Genomic DNA, 20,829 nt, shown 5'->3' on the forward strand with positions numbered 1-20,829 from the left:
GCTTCTCTGAGTTACCCGAATGACGTAATGATAAGGGCGGGGTTTTGTATATACAAACTATCTGATCAATGATTGGTCGGTCATGCCCAAGCGCGACCTATCATATGACGTCATCCAGGCACTTCAACGCAGCAACCCGACCTTATGTTCTCTTTAGACAGTCTTCCGCTCAGAGTGCCCTCTCTTTTCCCATAGTGTCGTCATTCAAATGAGCCAGCGAGGCTAATAAAGGCTGAGCTACCAGGTGACGTCATGAGAAGGGCGGGGCTCTGAACCCACAAAATATCTGCCCAAAGATTTGGTCGGTCATGCCCAGGCCCCGCCTATCAGATGACGTCAGCCGGGTACTTCATAAAGCAACCCTATCTTATGTTCTCCTGTTTGGACAGTCTTCCGCTGAGTTGGGTTTCAACAGTAGATCGTGTTTTTATTTTCTTTTAACCATAAAATATTGTAATTTCAACTGAGCCGGTGACGCCAACAAAGGCCTCTCAGTGAACGAAAGAGGAACTAAAAAGCACAACATAAGGTAAGGTTTCTTTTCTGAGTTGCCCGAGTGACGTCATGGGAAGAGCGGGATTTTGTACCTATAAACCATCTGACCAATGATTGGTCATGTCCAAGCCCCACCTATCACATGACGTCATGCCGGCTACTTCAATAGAGCAACCCACCTTATGTTCTGCTATTTGTACCGTCTTCCGCCCAGAGTCGCATTTCAGCAGTTGACCGAACTTATTAAAGAGTGAGTCAACATTCATATGAATGAGCCAACGAGGCCAAGAAAGGCCACCGTGAGCGGAAGAGAAACCAAACAGGACATCATAAGGTAGGGTTGCTACTCGGAGCTCCCGGGTGACGTCATGAGAAGGGCGGGGCTCTGAACCCACAGATTATCTGATCAACGATTGGACGATAAGTTCCAAGTCCCACCTATCAGATGATGTCATCCGGGTAATTCAACTCTGAGCTCACAGGTGATGTCATGAGGAGGGCGAATCTCTGTAATCCACAAACTATATTCCCAATGATTGGTTATACCCAGGCCCCACCTATCAGATGACGTCAGCCGGGTACTTCAACGCAGCAACCCTACCTTATGTTCTCCTGTTTAGACCGTATTCCGCCCAGACTCGCATTTCAGCAGTTGACCGAGCTTATTAGTCAACATTCACATGAATGAGACAGCGAGGCCAAGAAAGGCCACCGTGAGCGGAAGAGAAACCAAACAGGACATCATAAGGTAGGGTTGCTACTCTGAGTTCCCGGGTGACGTCATGAGGGCGGAGCTCTGTAATCCACAGAGTATCTGTCCAATGATTGATTATACCCAGGCCCCGTCTATCAGATGACGTCACCCGGGTAATATCAACGGAGCAACCCTATCTTATGTTTTCCTCTTTGAGCCGTCTTCCGCTCACAGTCGCATTTCAGCAGGATAAAGCCGTCGTCATTTCACATAAGCCAGCGAGGTCAAACAAGGCCACCGTGAGCGGAAGAGGAACCAAACTGCACAACATAAGGTAGGGTTGCTACTCTGAGCTACCCGGGTGACGTCATGAGAAGGGCGGGGATCTGAACCCACAAATTACCTGATCAATGATTGGTCGGTAAATCCCAAGCAACACCTATCAGATGACGTCATCAGGGTACTTCAACAAACCAAAACTATCTTATGTTCTGTTTGGACCGTCTTCTGCTCAGAGTCACATTTCAGCATTTGCCCGAGCTTTTTTTATTATTATGATTACCATAAGGAGTCTTCTAGCAAGTGTGGCCAAGAAAGGCCTACGTGAGCGGAAGAGGAATCAAACAGCACAACATAAGGTAGGGTTGCTTCTCTGAGTTACCCGGATGACGTCATGATAAGGGCGGGGTTTTGTATATACAAACTATCTGATCAATCATTGGTCGGTCATGCCCATGCGCCACCTATCTTATGACGTCATCCGGGCACTTCAACGCAGCAACCCTACCTTATGTTCTCCTGTTTGGACCGTCTTCCGCAGAGAGTGCCTTTTTTTTACCATAAAGTGTCGTCATTCAAATGAGCCAGCGAGGTTAAGAAAGTCTGAGCTCCCGGGTGACGTCATAAGAAGGGCGGGGCTCTGAACGCACAAAATATCTGCCCAAAGATTTGGTCGGTCATGCCCAGGCCCCGCCTATCAGATGACGTCAGCCGGGTACTTCATAGCAGCAACCCTATCTTATGTTCTCCTGTTTGGACCGTCATCCGCTTAGAGTTGGATTTCAAAAATTGACCGTATTTTTGTTTCTTTTATCATAAAGAATAGCCATTTCGCATGAGCCAGCGACGCCAAGAAAGGCCTCCGTGAGCGAAAGAAGAACTAAACAGCACAACATAAGGTAAGGTTGCTACTCTGAGTTGCCCGAGTGACGTCATGAGACGGGCGGGATTTTGTACCTATAAACCATCTGACCAATGATTGGTCATGTCCAAGCCCCACCTATCACACGACGTTATGCCGGCTACTTCAACGAGGATCCCTATCTTATGTTCTCCTGTTTGGACCGTCATCCGCTCAGAGTCGCATTTCAGCAGTTGACCGATCTTATAAAACATTCACATGAATGAGCCAGCGAGGCCAAGAAAGGCCACCGTGAGCGGAAGAGAAACCAAACAGGACATCATAAGGTAGGCTTGCTTCTCTGAGCTCCCGGGTGACGTCATGAGGGTGGAGCTCTGTAATCCACAAAGTATCTGTCCAATGATTGGTTATACCCAGGCCCCGCCTATCAGATGACGACAGGCGGGTACTTCAATGCAGCAACCCTATCTTATGTTTTCTTTTTTGGATCGTCTTCCGCTCAGAGTCGCATTTCAGCAGGATAAAGCCGTCGCCATTTCAAATAAGCCAGAGAGGCCAAACAAGGCCACCGTGAGCGGAAGAGGAACCAAACAGCACAACATACTATGTGGCTTACGGAGCCCCACCCTCATGACGTCACCCGGGAACTCAAAATACAACCATATTTTATGATGTCCTGTTTGTTTTCTCTTAGGCTCACGGTGGCCTTTCTTGGCCTCACTGGCACATTCATGTGAATGTCGACTCTTTAATATGCTCGGTCAACTGCTGAAATGCGATTATGGGCGAAAGACGGTGCAAAAAGGAAAACATAAGGTAGGGTTGGTGTGTTGAAGTACGCGGAAGACGTCATCTAATAGGTGGGGTTTGGAACTTCCCGACCAACTATTGATCAGATAATTTGTGTGTTTAGAGTCCCGCTATTCTCATGACGTCACCCGGGAGCTCAGAGTAGCAACCCTACCTTATGATGTCCTGTTTGGTTTCTCTTCCGCTCACGGTAGCCTTGTTTGGTCTCTCTGGATTATGTGAAATGACGGCGCCTTTATCCTGATGAAATGCGACTCTGAGCGGAAGACGGTCTAATCAGGAGAACATGAGATAGGGTTGCTGCTTTGAAGTACCTGGCTGACGTCATCTGATAGGCGGGGCCTGGGTATAACCATTGGGTATAATCATTGGGTATAATCATTGGATACATACTATGCGGATTACAGAGCTCCACCCTAATGACGTCACCCGGAAACTGAGAGTAGTAACCCTACCTAATGATGTTCTGTTTGGTTTCTCTTCGGCTCACGGTGGCCTTAATTGTCCTCATTGGCTCAATCATGTGAATGTTGACTCTTTGATAAGCTCGGTCAACTGGTGAAATGCAACTCTGGGCGGAAGACGGTACAAATAGGAGAACATAAGGTGGGTTGCTCTATTGAAGTAGCCGGATGACGTCGTATCATAAATGGGGCTTGGACATGACCAATCATTGGTCAGATGCCTTATAGGTACAAAATCCCGCCCTTCTCATGACGTTACTCGGGCAACTCAGAGGTAGCAACCCTACCTTATGTTCTGCTGTTTGCTTCCTCTTCCGCTCACGGTGGCATTGTTTAGTTAGCCTCGCTGGATTATGTGAAATGACGGCGGCTTTATCCTGCTGAAATGCGACTCTGAGCGGAAGACGGTCCAAACAGGAGAACATAAGATAGGGTTGCTGCGTTGAAGTTGTCGGCTGACGTCATCTGATATGTGGGGGGCTTGGGATTGACCGACCAATCATTGATCAGATAATTTGTGGGTTCAGAGCCCCGCCTTTCACATGACATCATCCGGGAGCTCCGAGTAGCAACCCTACCTTATGATGTGCTGTTTGGTTTCTCTTCCGCTCACTGTGGCCTTTCTTGGCCTCGTTGGCTCGCTCATACATGTGAATGTCGACTCTTTAATAAGCTCGATCAACTACTGTAATGAGACTATGGATGGAAGACGGTCAAAAAAGGAGAACATAAGGTAGGGTTGGTGTGTTGAAGTATTCGGATGACGTAATCTGCTAGGTGGGGTTTGGAACTTACGAGCAATCATTGATCAGATAATTTATGTGTTCAAAGCCCAGCTCTTCTAATGACGTCACCAGAGAGCTCAGAGTAGCAACCCTACCTTATTATGTCCTGTTTGGTTTCTCTCCCCTTTACGTCGCCTTTCTTTCCTCGCTGGCTCATTCATGTGAATGTTAACTCTTTAATAAGCTCTGTCAACTGCTGAAATGGGACCCTGGGCGGAATACGGTCGAAATAGGAAAACATAAGGTAGGGTTGCTGAGTTGAGGTAGCCGGATGACGTTATCTGATAAGTGGGGATTGGAATTGACCGACCAATTATTGATCTGATAATTTATGGGTTCCGAAGCCTGCCTTTTTCATGACATCACCCGGGTACCTCAGAGTAGCAACCCTACCTTATGTTGTGCTTTTTGATTCCTCTTCCGCTCACGGTGGCCTTGTTTGGCCTCGCTGGATTATGTGAAATGAAGGCGCCTTTATCCTGATGAAATGTGACTCTGAGCGGAAGACGGTCCAAACAGAAAAACATAAGATAGGGTTGCTGCGTTGAAGTTATCGGCTGACGTCATCTGATAGGTAGGGTTTGGGATTGACCGACCAATCATTGATCAGATAATTTATGGGTTCCGAACCCCGCCTTTCACATGACATCATCCGGGAGCTACGAGTAGCAACCCTACCTTATGATGTGTGTTTGGTTTCTCTTCCGCTCATGGTGGCCTTTCTTGGCCTCGTTGGCTCGCTCATACATGTGAATGTCGACTCTTTAATAAGCTCGATCAACTACTGTAATGAGACTATGGATGGAAGACGGTCAAAAAAGGAGAACATAAGGTATGGTTGGTGTATTGAAGTATTCGGATGACGTCATCTGATAAGTGGGGTTTGGAACTTACCGACCAATCATTGATCAGATAATTTATGTGTTCAAAGCCCAGCTCTTCTCATGACGTCACCAGGGAGCTCAGAATAGCAACCCTACCTTATGATGTCCTGTTTGGTTTCTCTCCCCCTTACGTCGCCTTTCTTGACCTCGCTGGCTCATTCATGCAAATGTTGACTCTTTAATAAGCTCAGTCAACTGCTGAAATGTGAGTTTGGGCGGAAGACGGTTCAAATAGAACATAAGGTAGGATTGCTGCGTTCAAGTAGCCGGACGGCGTTATCTGATAGGTGGGGATTGGAATTGACCGACCAATCATTGATCAGATAATTTATGGGTTCCGAACCCCGCCTTTCTCATGACGTCACCCGGGTACCTCAGAGTAGCAACCCTACCTTATGTTGTGCTGTTTGATTCCTCTTCCGCTCACGGTGGCCTTGTTTGGCCTCGCTGGATTATGTGAAATGAAGGCGCCTTTATCCTGCTGAAATGCGACTCTGAGCGGAAGACGGTCCAAACAGGAGAACATAAGATAGGGTTTCTGCGTTGAAGTACCTGGCTGACGTCATCTGATAAGCGGGGCCAATAACCAATCATTGGACACATACTATGTGGATTACAGATCTCCACCCTCATGACGTTACCCTGGACCTCAGAGTAGCAACCCTACCTTATGATGTGCTGTTTGGTTTCTCTTCCGCTCAAGGTGGCCTTAATTGTCCTCATTGGCTCAATCATGTGAATGTTGACTCTTTGATAAGGTCGGTCAACTGGTGAAATGCGACTCTGGGCGGAAGGCGATCCAAACAGAAGAACACAATATAGGGTTGCTGCGTTGAATTACACGGCTGGCGTCATCTCATAGGCGTGGCCTGGGTACAACCAATCTTTGGACACATATTATGTGGATAACGGAGCTCCACAATCATGACGTCACCCGGGAACTCAGAATACAACCATACCTTATGATGTCCTGTTTGGTTTCTCTTAGGCTTACGGTGGCCTTTCTTGGCCTCACAGGCCCATTCATGTGAATGTCGACTCTTTAATAAGCTCAGTCAACTGCTGCAATGCGATTTTGGGTGAAAGACGGTGCAAAAAGGAGAACATAAGGTAGGGTTGGTGTGTTGAAGTACCCGGAAGACGTCATCTGATAGGTGGGGTTTGGAACTTACCGACCGACCATTGATCAGATAATTTGTGTGTTCAGAGCCTCGCTCTTCTCATGACTTCGCCCTGGAGCTCAGAGTAGCAACCCTACCTTATGATGTGCTGTTTGGTTTCTCTTTCCCTAACGTCGTCTTTCTTTGCCTCGCTGGCTCATTCATGCAAAAATGTTGACTCTTTAATAAGCTCGGTCAACTGCTGAAATGCGAACTTGGGCGGAAGACGGTCCAAATAGAAGAACATAAGGTAGGGTTGCTGCGTTGAAGTATCCGGATGAGGTCGTCTGATAGGTGGGGCTTGGACATGACCAATCGATTGGTCAGATGGTTTATAGGTGCAAAATGCCGCCCTTCTCATGACGTCACCCGGGTACCTCAGAGTAGCAACCCTACCTTATGTTGTGCTGTTTGGTTTCTCTTCCGCTCACGGTGGCCTTGTTTAGCCTCGTTAGATTGTGTAAAATGACCGCGGCTTTATCCTGCTAAAATGCGACTCTGTGCGGAAGATGGTCGAAACAGGAGAACATACGATCCCTAGGGTTGCTCCGTTTAAGTACCCAGCTGACGTCTTCTAGTAGGCGTGGCCTGGGTATAAACAATCATTGGACACATACTATGCAGATTACAAAGCTCCACCCTCAAGACGTCACCCAGGAACTCAGAGTAGCAACCCTATCTTATGATGTCCTGTTTGGTTTCTCTTCCGATCACGGTGGCCTAACTAGGCCTCACTGGCTCAGTCATGTGAATGTTGACTCTTTGATAAGCTCGGTCAACTACTGAAATGCGACTCTGGGCGGAAGACGGTCCAAACAGGAGAACATAATTAGGGTTGCTGCAATGAAGTATTCGGCTGACGTCATCTGATAGGTGGGGTTTAGGATTGACCGATCAATCATTGATCAGATAATTAGTATGTTCAGCGCCCAGCCCTTCTCATGACATCACCCGGGAGCTCAGAGTAGCAACCCTACCTTATGATGTCCTGTTTGGTTTCTCTTCCGCTCACGGTGGCATTTTCTTGGCCACGTTGGCTCATTCATGTGAATGTTGACTCATTCTTTGATAAGCTCGGTCAACTGCTGAAATGCGACTCTGGGTTGAAGACTGTACAAATAGAACACAAGGTGGGTTGCTCTATTGAAGTAGCCGGATGACGTCGTTTCATAGGTGGTGCTTGGACATGACCAATCATTGGTCAGATGCCTTATAGGTACAAAATCCCGCCCTTCTCCTGACGTCACTCGGGCAACTCAGAGTAGCAACCCTACTTTATATTGTGCTGTTTGATTTCTCTTCCGCTCACGGAGGCCTTCCTTGTCCTCGCTTGCTAGAAGACTCCTTATGGTAATAATAATAATAATGATAATAATAATAAAGCTCGGGCAAATGCTGAAATGCGACACTGAGCAGAAGACGCTCCAAACAGAACATAAGGATGACGTCATATGATAGGTGGCTCTTGGGCATGACCGACCAATCATTGATCAGATTGTTTGTATATACAGTACCCCGCCCTTCTCATGAAGTCACTCGGGCAACTTAGAGTAGCAACCCTACCTTATGTTGTGCTGTTTGATTCCTCTTCCGCTCACGGTAGCCTTGTTTAGCCTCGCTGGATTATGTGGAATGAAGGCGCCTTTATCCTGCTGAAATGCGACTCTGAGCGGAAAACGGTCTAAAGAGAAGAACATAAGATAGGTTTGTTGCGTTGAAGTACCTAGCTGACGTCATCTAATAGGCGGGGCCTGGGTATAACCAATCATTGGACACATACTATGTTGATTACAGAGCTCCACCCTCATGACGTCACCTGGGAACTCAGAATAGCAACCCTACCTTATGATGTTCTGTTTGGTTTCTCTTCCCGTCACGTTGGCCTTAATTGGCCTCATTCGCTCAATCATGTGAATGTTGACTCTTTGATAAGCTCGGACAACTGGTGAAATGCGACTCTGGGTGGAAGAAGGTCCAAACAGGTGAACAAAAGATAGGGTTTCTGCGTTGAAGTACACGGCTGACGTCATTTCATAGGCGTGGCCTGGGTAAAACCAATCATTGGACACATACTATGTGGATTACAGAGCTCCACCCTCATGACGTCACCCGGGATCTTAGAATACGACCCTACCTTATGATGTCCTGTTTTGTTTCTCTTTTCTCTCAACTCAGAGTAGCAACCCTACTTTATATTGTGCTGTTTGATTTCTCTTCCGCTCACGGAGGCCTTTCTTGGCCTCGCTGGCTAGAAGACTCCTTATGGTAATAATAATAACAATAATAATAATAATAAAGCTCGTGCAAATGCTGAAATGCGACACTGAGCAGAAGACGCTCCAAACAGAACATAAGGTCGGGTTGGTGCATTGAAGTACCCGGATGATGTCATATTATAGGTGGCTCTTGGGCATGACCGACCAATCACTGATCAGATTGTTTGTATATACAATACACCGCCCTTTTCATGACGTCACTCGGGTAACTCAGAGTAGCAACCATACCTTATGTTGTGCTGTTTGGTTCCTCTTCCGGTCACTGTGGCCTTGTTTAGTTAGCCTCGCTTGATTATGTGAAATGACGGCGGCTTTTTACTGCTCAAATGCGACTCTGAGCGGAAGACGGTCCAAACAGGAGAACATAAAATAGGGTTGCTGCGTTGAAGTTGTCGGCTGACGTCATGTGATAGGTGGGGTTTGGGATTGACCGACCAATCATTGATCAGATAATTTGTGGGTTCAGAGCCCCGCCCTTCTCATGACATCATCCGGGAGCTCAGAGAAGCAACCCTACCTTATGATGTGCTGTTTGGTTTCTCTTCCGCTCACGGTGGCCTTCCTTGGCCTCGTTGGCTCGCTCATACATGTGAATATCGACTCTTTAATAAGCTCTGTCAACTACTGCAATGCGACTCTCGGCGGAAGACGGTCCAGAGAGAAGATAAGGTAGGTTGCTGCGTTGAAGTAGCCGGATGACGTTATCTGATAGCTGGTGATTGGAATTGACCGACCAATCATTGATCAAATAATTTATGGGGTCCGAACCCCGCCTTTCTCATGACGCCAACCGGGTACCTCAGAGTAGCAACCCTACCTTATGAAATGAAGGCGCCTTTATCCTGCTGAAATGCGACTCTGAGCGGAAGACGGTCCAAACAGGAGAACATAAGATAGGGTTGCTGCGTTGAAGTTTTCGGCTGACGTCATCTGATAGGTGGGGTTTGGGATTGACCGACCAATCATCGATCAGAGAATTTGTAGGATCAGAGCCCCGTCCTTTTCATGACATCATCCGGGAGCTCAGAGAAGCAACCCTACCATATGATGTGCTGTTTGGTTTCTCTTCCGCTCACGGTGGCCTTTCTTGGCCTCGTTGGCTCGCTCATACATGTGAATGTCGACTATTTGATAAGCTCGGTCAACTACTGTAATGCGACTATGGGTGGAAGACGGTCAAAAAAGGAGAACATAAGGTAGGGTTGGTGTGTTGAAGTATTCGGATGACGTCATCTGATATGTGGGGTTTGGAACTTACCGACCAATCATTGATCAGATAATTTATGTGTTCAAATCCCAACTCTCTCATGACGTCACCCGGGAGGTCAGAGTAGCAACCCTACCTGATGATGTCCTGTTTGGTTTCTCTCCCCCTTACGTCGCCTTTGGCCTCGCTGGCTCATTCATGTGAATGTTGACTCTTTAATAAGCTCGGTCAACTGCTGAAATGCGACTCTGGGCGGAAGACGGTCCAAATAGGAGTACATAAAGTAGGGTTGCTGCGTTGAAGTATCTGGATGACGTCGTCTGATAGGTGGGGAATGGAATTGACCGACCAATCATTAATCAGATAATTTGTGGGTTCCGAACCCCGCCTTTCTCATGACGTCACCCGGGTACCTCAAAGTAGCAACCCTACCTTATGTTGTGCTGTTTGATTCCTCATCCGCTCACGGTGGCCTTGTTTGGCCTCGCTGGATTATGTGAAATGAAGGCGCCTTTATCCTGCTAAAATGCGACTCTGAGCGGAAGACGGTGTAAACAGGAGAACATATGATAGGGTTGCTGCGTAAAAGTACCTGGCTGACGTCGTCTGATAGGCGGGACGTGTGTATAACCAATCATTGGACACATACTATGTGGACTACAGAGCTCCACCCTCATGACCTCATCCGGGAACTCAGAGTAGCAAGCCTACCTTATGATGTCCTGTTTGGTTTCTCTTCCGATTACGTCGCCTTTCTTTGCCTCGCTGGCTCATTCATCAAATGTTGACTCTTTGATAAGCTCGGTCAACTACTAAAATGCTAGTTTGGGCGGAAGACGGTCCAAAAAGGAGAACATAAGGTAGGGTTGCTGCGTTGAAGTATCTGGATGACGTCGTCTGATAGGTGGGGCTTGGACATGACCAATCGATTGGTCAGATGGTTTATAGGTACAAAATCCCGCCCTTCTCATGACGTCACTCGTGCAACTCAGAGTAGCAACCGTACCTTATGTTGTGCTGTTTACTTCCTCTTCCGCTCACGGTGGCCTTGTTTAGCCTCCCTACATTATGTAAAATGACGGCGGCTTTATCCTGCTAAAATGCGACTCTGAGCGGAAGATGGTCGAAACAGGAGAACATAAAATCCCTTGGGTTGCTTCGTTTAAGTACCCGGCTGACGTCATGTGATAGGCGTGGCCTGGGTATAAACAATCATTGGACACATACTATGTGGATTACAGAGCTCCACCCTCATGACGTCATCCGGGAACTCAGAGTAGCAACCCTACCTTATGATGTCCTGTTTGGTTTCTCTTCCGCTCACGGTGGCCTTACTTGGCCTCAGTGGCTCAATTATGTGAATGTTGACTCTTTGATAAGCTCGGTCAACTACTGAAATGCGACTCTGGGCGGAAGACGGTCCAAACAGGAGAACATAATTAGGGTTGCTGCAATGAAGTAGTCGGCTGACGTCATCTGATAGGTGGGGTTTGGGATTGACCGACCAATTATTGATCAGATAATTTGTGTGTTCAGCGCCCAGCCCTTCACATGACATGACCCGGGAGCTCAGAGTAGCAACCCTACCTTATGTTGTGCTGTTTGGTTTCTCTCCCGCTCATGGTGGCCTTTCTTGGCCTCGTAACATTCATGTGAATGTTAACTCACTCTTTAATAAGCTGGGTCAATTGCTGAAATGCGACTTTGGGCGGAAGACGGTACAAATAGGATAACATAAGGTGGGTTGCTCTATTGAAGTAGCCGGATGACGTGGTTTCATAGGTGGGGCTTGGACATGACCAATCATTGGTCAGATGCCTTTTCATGACGTCACTCATGCAACTCAGAGTAGCAACCCTACTTTATATTGTGCTGTTTGATTTCTCTTCCGCTCACGGAGGCCTTTCTTGGCCTCGCTGGCAAGAAGACTCCTTTTGGTCAAAATAATAACAATAATAATAAAAAGAATGCTCGGGCAAATGCTGAAATACGACACTGAGCATAAGACGCTCCAAATAGAACATAAGGTCGTGTTGGTGCATTGAGGTACCCGGATGACGTCATATGATAGGTGGCTCTTGGGCATGACCGACCAATCATTGATCAGATTGTTTGTATATACAATACCCCGCCCTTCTCATGACGTCACTCGAGCAACTCTGAGTAGCAAACCTACCTTATGTTGTGCTGTTTGGTTCCTCTTCCGCTCACGGTAGCCTTGTTTGGCCTCGCTGGATTATGTGAAATGAAGGCGCCTTTATCCTGCTGAAATGCGACTCTGAGCGGAAGACGGTCTAAACAGGAGAACATAAGATATGGTTGCTAAGTTGAAGTACCTGGCTGACGACACCTCATAGGCGTGGCCTGGGTATAGCCAATCATTGGACACATACTATGTGGATTACGGAGCTCCACCTTCATGACGTCACCCGGGAACTCAGAATACAACCATAACTTATGATGTCCTGTTTGGTTTCTCTTAGGCTCGCGGTGGCCTTTTTTGGCCTCACTGGCACATTCATGTGAATGTCGACTCTTTAATAAACTCGGTCAATTGCTGCAATGTGATTATGGGCGAAAGACGGTCCAAACAAGAGAACATTAAGGTAGGGTTGGTGTGTTGAAGTACCCGGAAGACGTCATCTGATAGGTGGGGTTTGGAACTTACCGACCAACCATTGATCAGATAATTTGTGTGTTCAGAGCCCCGCTCTTCTCATGACGTCACCAGGGAGCTCAGAGTACCAACCCTACCTTATGATGTCCTGTTTGGTTTCTCTTCCCCTCACATCGTCTTTCTTTGCCTCGCTGGCTCATTCATGTGAATGTTGACTCTTTAATAAGCTCGGTCAACTACTGAAATGCGAATTTGGGCGGAAGACTGTCCAAATAGGAGAACATAAGGTAGGGTTGCTGCGTTGAAGTATCCGGATGACGTCGTCTGATAGCTGGGTCTTGGACATGACCAATCGATTGGTCAGATGGTTTATAGGTACAAAATCCAGCCCTTCTCATGACGTCACTCAGCCATCTCAAAGTAACAACCGTACCTTATGTTGTGCTGTTTGATTCCTCTTCCGCTCACGGTGGCCTTGTTTAGCCTCGCTAGATTATGTAAAATGACGGCGGCTTTATCCTGCTAAAATGCGACTCTGAGCGGATGATGGTCGGAACAGGAGAACATAAGATCCCTAGGGATGCTGCGTTTAAGTACCCGGCTGACGTCATCTGATAGTCGGGGCCTGGGTATAACCAATCATTGGACACATACTCTGTGGATTACAGAGCTCCACCCTCATGACGTCGCCCGGGAACTCAGAATACAACCCTTTCTTATGATGCCCCGTTTCGTTTCTCTTCCGCTCATGTTGGCCTTACTTGGCCACACTGGCTCAATCATGTGAATGTTGAATCTTTGATAAGCTCGGTCAACTACTGAAATGCGACTCTAGGCGGATGACGGTCCAAACAGGAGAACATAACTAGGGTTGCTTCAATGAAGTAGCCGGGTGACGTCATCTCATAGGTGGGGTTTGGGATTGACCGACCAATCATTGATCAGATAATTTGTGGGTTCTGAGCCCCGCCCTTCTCATGACATCATCAGGGAGCTCAGAGAAGCAACCCTACCTTATGATGTGCTGTTCGATTTCTCTTCCGCTCACAGTGGCCTTTCTTGTCTTCGTTGGCTCGCTCATACATGTGAATGTCGACTCTTTAATAAGCTCGGTCAACTACTGCAATGCGACTATGGGTGGAAGACGGTCAAAAAAGGAGAACATAAGGTAGGGTTGGTGTGTTGAAGTATACGGGTGACCTCATCTGATAGGTGGGGTTTGGAACTTACCGACCAATCATTGGTCAGATAATTTGTGGGTTCAGAGCCCCGTCGTTCTCATGACATCATCCGGGATCTCAGAGAAGCAACCCTACCTTATGATGTCCTGTTTGGTTTCTCTTCCGCTCACGGTGGCCTTAATTGGCCTCATTGGCTCAATCATGTAAATGTTGACTCTTTGATAAGCTCGGCCAACTGCTGAAATGCGACTCTGGGCGGAAGACGGTACAAATAGGAGAACATAAGGTGGGTTGCTCTATTGAAGTAGCCGGATGACGTCGTTTCATAGGTGGGGCTTGGATATGACCAATCATTGGTCAGATGCCTTATAGGTACAAAATCCCGCCCTTCTCATGACGTCACTCGGGCAACTCAGAGTAGCAACCCTACTTTATATTGTGCTGTTTGATTTCTCTTCCGCTCACGGAGGCCTTTCTTGGCCTCGCTGGCTAGAAGACTCCTTATGGTAATAATAATAACAATAATAATAATAATAAAGCTCGGGCAAATGCTGAAATGCGACACTGAGCAGAAGACGCTCCAAACAGAACATAAGGTCGGGTTGGTGCATTGAAGTACCCGGATTATGTCATATTATAGGTGGCTCTTGGGCATGACCGACCAATCACTGACTAGATTGTTTGTATATACAATACACCGCCCTTTTCATGACGTCACTCGGGTAACTCAGAGTAGCAACCATACCTTATGTTGTGCTGTTTGGTTCCTCTTCCGGTCACTGTGGCCTTGTTTAGTTAGCCTCGCTTGATTATGTGAAATGACGGCGGCTTTTTACTGCTCAAATGCGACTCTGAGCGGAAGACGGTCCAAACAAGAGAACATAAGATAGGGTTGCTGCGTTGAAGTTGTCGGCTGACGTCATGTGATAGGTGGGGTTTGGGATTGACCGACCAATCATTGATCAGATAATTTGTGGGTTCAGAGCCCCGCCCTTCTCATGACATCATCCGGGAGCTCAGAGAAGCAACCCTACCTTATGATGTGCTGTTTGGTTTCTCTTCCGCTCACGGTGGCCTTCCTTGGCCTCGTTGGCTCGCTCATACATGTGAATATCGACTCTTTAATAAGCTCTGTCAACTACTGCAATGCGACTCTCGGCGGAAGACGGTCCAGAGAGAAGATAAGGTAGGTTGCTGCGTTGAAGTAGCCGGATGACGTTATCTGATAGCTGGTGATTGGAATTGACCGACCAATCATTGATCAAATAATTTATGGGGTCCGAACCCCGCCTTTCTCATGACGTCACCCGGGTACCTCAGAGTAGCAACCCTACCTTATGAAATGAAGGCGCCTTTATCCTGCTGAAATGCGACTCTGAGCGGAAGACGGTCCAAACAGGAGAACATAAGATAGGGTTGCTGCGTTGAAGTTTTCGGCTGACGTCATCTGATAGGTGGGGTTTGGGATTGACCGACCAATCATCGATCAGAGAATTTGTAGGATCAGAGCCCCGTCCTTCTCATGACATCATCCGGGAGCTCAGAGAAGCAACCCTACCATATGATGTGCTGTTTGGTTTCTCTTCCGCTCACGGTGGCCTTTCTTGGCCTCGTTGGCTCGCTCATACATGTGAATGTCGACTATTTGATAAGCTCGGTCAACTACTGTAATGCGACTATGGGTGGAAGACGGTCAAAAAAGGAGAACATAAGGTAGGGTTGGTGTGTTGAAGTATTCGGATGACGTCATCTGATATGTGGGGTTTGGAACTTACCGACCAATCATTGATCAGATAATTTATGTGTTCAAATCCCAACTCTCTCATGACGTCACCCGGGAGGTCAGAGTAGCAACCCTACCTGATGATGTCCTGTTTGGTTTCTCTCCCCCTTACGTCGCCTTTGGCCTCGCTGGCTCATTCATGTGAATGTTGACTCTTTAATAAGCTCGGTCAACTGCTGAAATGCGACTCTGGGCGGAAGACGGTCCAAATAGGAGTACATAAAGTAGGGTTGCTGCGTTGATGTATCTGGATGACGTTATCTGATAGGTGGGGAATGGAATTGACCGACCAATCATTAATCAGATAATTTGTGGGTTCCGAACCCCGCCTTTCTCATGACGTCACCCGGGTACCTCAGAGTAGCAACCCTACCTAATGTTGTGCTGTTTGATTCCTCATCCGCTCACAGTAGCCTTGTTTGGCCTCGCTGGATTATGTGAAATGAAGGCGCCTTTATCCTGCTGAAATGCGACTCTGAGCGGAAGACGGTGTAAACAGAACATATGATAGGGTTGCTGCGTAAAAGTACCTAGCTGACGTCGTCTGATAGGCGGGACGTGTGTATAACCAATCATTGGACACATACTATGTGGACTACAGAGCTCCACCCTCATGACCTCATCCGGGAACTCAGAGTAGCAACCCTACCTTATGATGTCCTGTTTGGTTTCTCTTCCGATTACGTCGCCTTTCTTTGCCTCGCTGGCTCATTCATCAAATGTTGACTCTTTGATAAGCTCGGTCAACTACTAAAATGCTAGTTTGGGCGGAAGACGGTCCAAAAAGGAGAACATAAGGTAGGGTTGCTGTGTTGAAGTATCTGGATGACGTCGTCTGATAGGTGGGGCTTGGACATGACCAATCGATTGGTCAGATGGTTTATAGGTACAAAATGCCGGCCTTTTCATGACGTCACTCGTGCAACTCAGAGTAGCAACCGTACCTTATGTTGTGCTGTTTACTTCCTCTTCCGCTCACGGTGGCCTTGTTTAGCCTCCCTACATTATGTAAAATGACGGCGGCTTTATCCTGCTAAAATGCGACTCTGAGCGGAAGATGGTCGAAACAGGAGAACATAAAATCCCTTGGGTTGCTTCGTTTAAGTACCCGGCTGACGTCATGTGATAGGCGTGGCCTGGGTATAAACAATCATTGGACACATACTATGTGGATTACAGAGCTCCACCCTCATGACGTCATCCGGGAACTCAGAGTAGCAACCCTACCTTATGATGTCCTGTTTGGTTTCTCTTCCGCTCACGGTGGCCTTACTTGGCCTCAGTGGCTCAATTATGTGAATGTTGACTCTTTGATAAGCTCGGTCAACTACTGAAATGCGACTCTGGGCGGAAGACGGTCCAAACAGGAGAACATAATTAGGGTTGCTGCAATGAAGTAGTCGGCTGACGTCATCTGATAGGTGGGGTTTGGGATTGACCGACCAATTATTGATCAGATAATTTGTGTGTTCAGCGCCCAGCCCTTCACATGACATGACCCGGGAGCTCAGAGTAGCAACCCTACCTTATGTTGTGCTGTTTGGTTTCTCTCCTGCTCATGGTGGCCTTTCTTGGCCTCGTAACATTCATGTGAATGTTAACTCACTCTTTAATAAGCTGGGTCAATTGCTGAAATGCGACTTTGGGCGGAAGACGGTACAAATAGGATAACATAAGGTGGGTTGCTCTATTGAAGTAGCCGGATGACGTGGTTTCATAGGTGGGGCTTGGACATGACCAATCATTGGTCAGATGCCTTTTCATGACGTCACTCATGCAACTCAGAGTAGCAACCCTACTTTATATTGTGCTGTTTGATTTCTCTTCCGCTCACGGAGGCCTTTCTTGGCCTCGCTGGCAAGAAGACTCCTTTTGGTCAAAATAATAACAATAATAATAAAAAGAATGCTCGGGCAAATGCTGAAATACGACACTGAGCATAAGACGCTCCAAATAGAACATAAGGTCGTGTTGGTGCATTGAGGTACCCGGATGACGTCATATGATAGGTGGCTCTTGGGCATGACCGACCAATCATTGATCAGATTGTTTGTATATACAATACCCCGCCCTTCTCATGACGTCACTCGAGCAACTCTGAGTAGCAACCCTACCTTATGTTGTGCTGTTTGGTTCCTCTTCCGCTCACGGTAGCCTTGTTTGGCCTCGCTGGATTATGTGAAATGAAGGCGCCTTTATCCTGCTGAAATGCGACTCTGAGCGGAAGACGGTCTAAACAGGAGAACATAAGATATGGTTGCTAAGTTGAAGTACCTGGCTGACGACACCTCATAGGCGTGGCCTGGGTATAGCCAATCATTGGACACATACTATGTGGATTACGGAGCTCCACCTTCATGACGTCACCCGGGAACTCAGAATACAACCATACCTTATGATGTCCTGTTTGGTTTCTCTTAGGCTCGCGGTGGCCTTTTTTGGCCTCACTGGCACATTCATGTGAATGTCGACTCTTTAATAAACTCGGTCAATTGCTTCAATATGATTATGGGCGAAAGACGGTCCAAACAGGAGAACATTAAGGTAGGGTTGGTGTGTTGAAGTACCCGGAAGACGTCATCTGATAGGTGGGGTTTGGAACTTACCGACCAACCATTGATCAGATAATTTGTGTGTTCAGAGCCCCGCTCTTCTCATGACGTCACCAGGGAGCTCAGAGTACCAACCCTACCTTATGATGTCCTGTTTGGTTTCTCTTCCCCTCACATCGTCTTTCTTTGCCTCGCTGGCTCATTCATGTGAATGTTGACTCTTTAATAAGCTCGGTCAACTGCTGAAATGCGAATTTGGGCGGAAGACGGTCCAAATAGGAGAACATAAGGTAGGGTTGCTGCGTTGAAGTATCCGGATGACGTCGTCTGATAGCTGGGTCTTGGACATGAACAATCGATTGGTCAGATGGTTTATAGGTACAAAATCCAGCCCTTCTCATGACGTCACTCAGCCATCTCAAAGTAACAACCGTACCTTATGTTGTGCTGTTTGATTCCTCTTCCGCTCACGGTGGCCTTGTTTAGCCTCGCTAGATTATGTAAAATGACGGCGGCTTTATCCTGCTAAAATGCGACTCTGAGCGGATGATGGTCGAAACAGGAGAACATAAGATCCCTAGGGTTGCTGCGTTTAAGTACCCGGCTGACGTCATCTGATAGTCGGGGCCTGGGTATAACCAATCATTGGACACATACTCTGTGGATTACAGAGCTCCACCCTCATGACGTCGCCCGGGAACTCAGAATACAACACTTTCTTATGATGCCCCGTTTCGTTTCTCTTCCGCTCATGTTGGCCTTACTTGGCCACACTGGCTCAATCATGTGAATGTTGAATCTTTGATAAGCTCGGTCAACTACTGAAATGCGACTCTAGGCGGATGACGGTCCAAACAGGAGAACATAACTAGGGTTGCTTCAATGAAGTAGCCGGGTGACGTCATCTCATAGGTGGGGTTTGGGATTGACCGACCAATCATTGATCAGATAATTTGTGGGTTCTGAGCCCCGCCCTTCTCATGACATCATCAGGGAGCTCAGAGAAGCAACCCTACCTTATGATGTGCTGTTCGATTTCTCTTCCGCTCACGGTGGCCTTTCTTGTCTTCGTTGGCTCGCTCATACATGTGAATGTCGTCATCCGGCTACTTCAATGCAGCAACCCTACCTTATGTTCGCCTATTTGGACCGTCTTCCGCCCAGAGTCGCATTTCAGCAGTTGACCGAGCTTATTAAAGAGTCAACATTCACATGAATGAGCCAGCGAGGCCAAGAAAGGCAACGTAAGGGGGAGAAAAACCAAACAGGACATCATAAGGTAGGGTTGCTAATCTGAGTTCCCGGGTGACGTCATGAGGGTGGAGCTCTGTAATCCACATAGTATGTGTCCAATGATTGGTTATACCAGGCCCCGCCTATCAGATGACGTCAGCCAGGTACTTCAACGCAGCAACCCTATCTTATGTTCTCCTGTTTAGACCGTCTTCCGCTAAGAGTTGCATTTCAGCAGGATAAAGGCGCTTTCCCTTTACATAATCCAGCGAGGCCAAACAAGGCTACCGTGAGCGGAAGAGGAATCAAACAGCACATCATAAGGTAGGGTTGCTACCCTGAGGTACCCGGGGAACGTCATGAGAAAGGCGGGGTTCGGAACCCATAAATTATCTGATCAATGTTTGGTCGGTCAATTCCAATCCCCACCTATCAGATGACGTCATTCGGCTACTTCAAAGCAGCAACCCTACCTTATGTTCGCCTATCTGGACCGTCTTCCGCCAAGAGTCGCATTTCAGCAGTTGACCGAGCTTATTAAAGAGTCAACATTCACATGAATGAGCCAGCGAGGCCAAGAAAGGCGACGTAAGGGGAAGAGAAACCAAACAGCACATCATAAGGTAGGGTTGCTACTCTGAGCTCCCGCGTGACGTCATGAGATGAGCTGGGCTTTGAACAAATAAATTATCTGATCAATGACTGGTCAGTGAATTACAAACCGCACCTATCAGATAACGTCAGCTGACAACTTCAACGCAGCAACCCTATCTTATGTTCTCCTGTTTGGACAGTCTTCCGCTCAGAGTCGCATTTCAGCAGGATAAAGCCGCCGTCATTTCAGATAATCCAGCGAGGCCAAGAAAGGCCACCGTGACCGGAAGAGAAACCAAACAGCACATCATAAGGTAGGGTTGCTACTCTGAGCTCCCGGATGATGTCATGAGAAGGGCGGGGCTCTGAACCCACAAATTATTTTATCAATGATTTGTTGGTCAATCCCAAACCCGACCTCTCATATGACGTCAGCCTTACGCTCTGTTTGGAGCGTCTTCTGCTCAGTGTCGCATTTCAGCATTTGCTTGAGCTTTATTATTATTACTATTGTTATTATTATTACCATAAGGAGTCTTCCAGCCAGCAAGGCCAAGAAAGACCCCCGTGAGCGGAGGAAAAATCAAACAGGACAATATAAAGTAGGGTTGCTACTCTGAGTTGCCCGAGTGACGTCATGAGAAGGGCGGGATTTTGTACCTATAAACCATCTAACCAATCGATTGGTCATGTCCAAGCTCCACCGATGAAACGACGTCATCCGGCTACTTCAATAGAGCAACCCACCTTATGTTCTCCTATTTGTACAGTCTTCCGCCCAGAGTCGCATTTCAGCAGTTGACCGAGCTTATTAAATAAAGAGTAAGTCAACATTCACATGAATGAGCCAACGAGGCCAAGAAAGGCCACCGTGAGCGGAAGAGAAACCAAACAGGACATCATAAGGTAGGGTTGCTACTCTGAGCTCCCGGGTGACGTCATGAGAAGAGCTA

This window comes from Panulirus ornatus, chromosome 60, assembly GCF_036320965.1.
Source record: "Panulirus ornatus isolate Po-2019 chromosome 60, ASM3632096v1, whole genome shotgun sequence".
NCBI classification, from domain to species: Eukaryota; Metazoa; Arthropoda; class Malacostraca; order Decapoda; family Palinuridae; genus Panulirus; species Panulirus ornatus.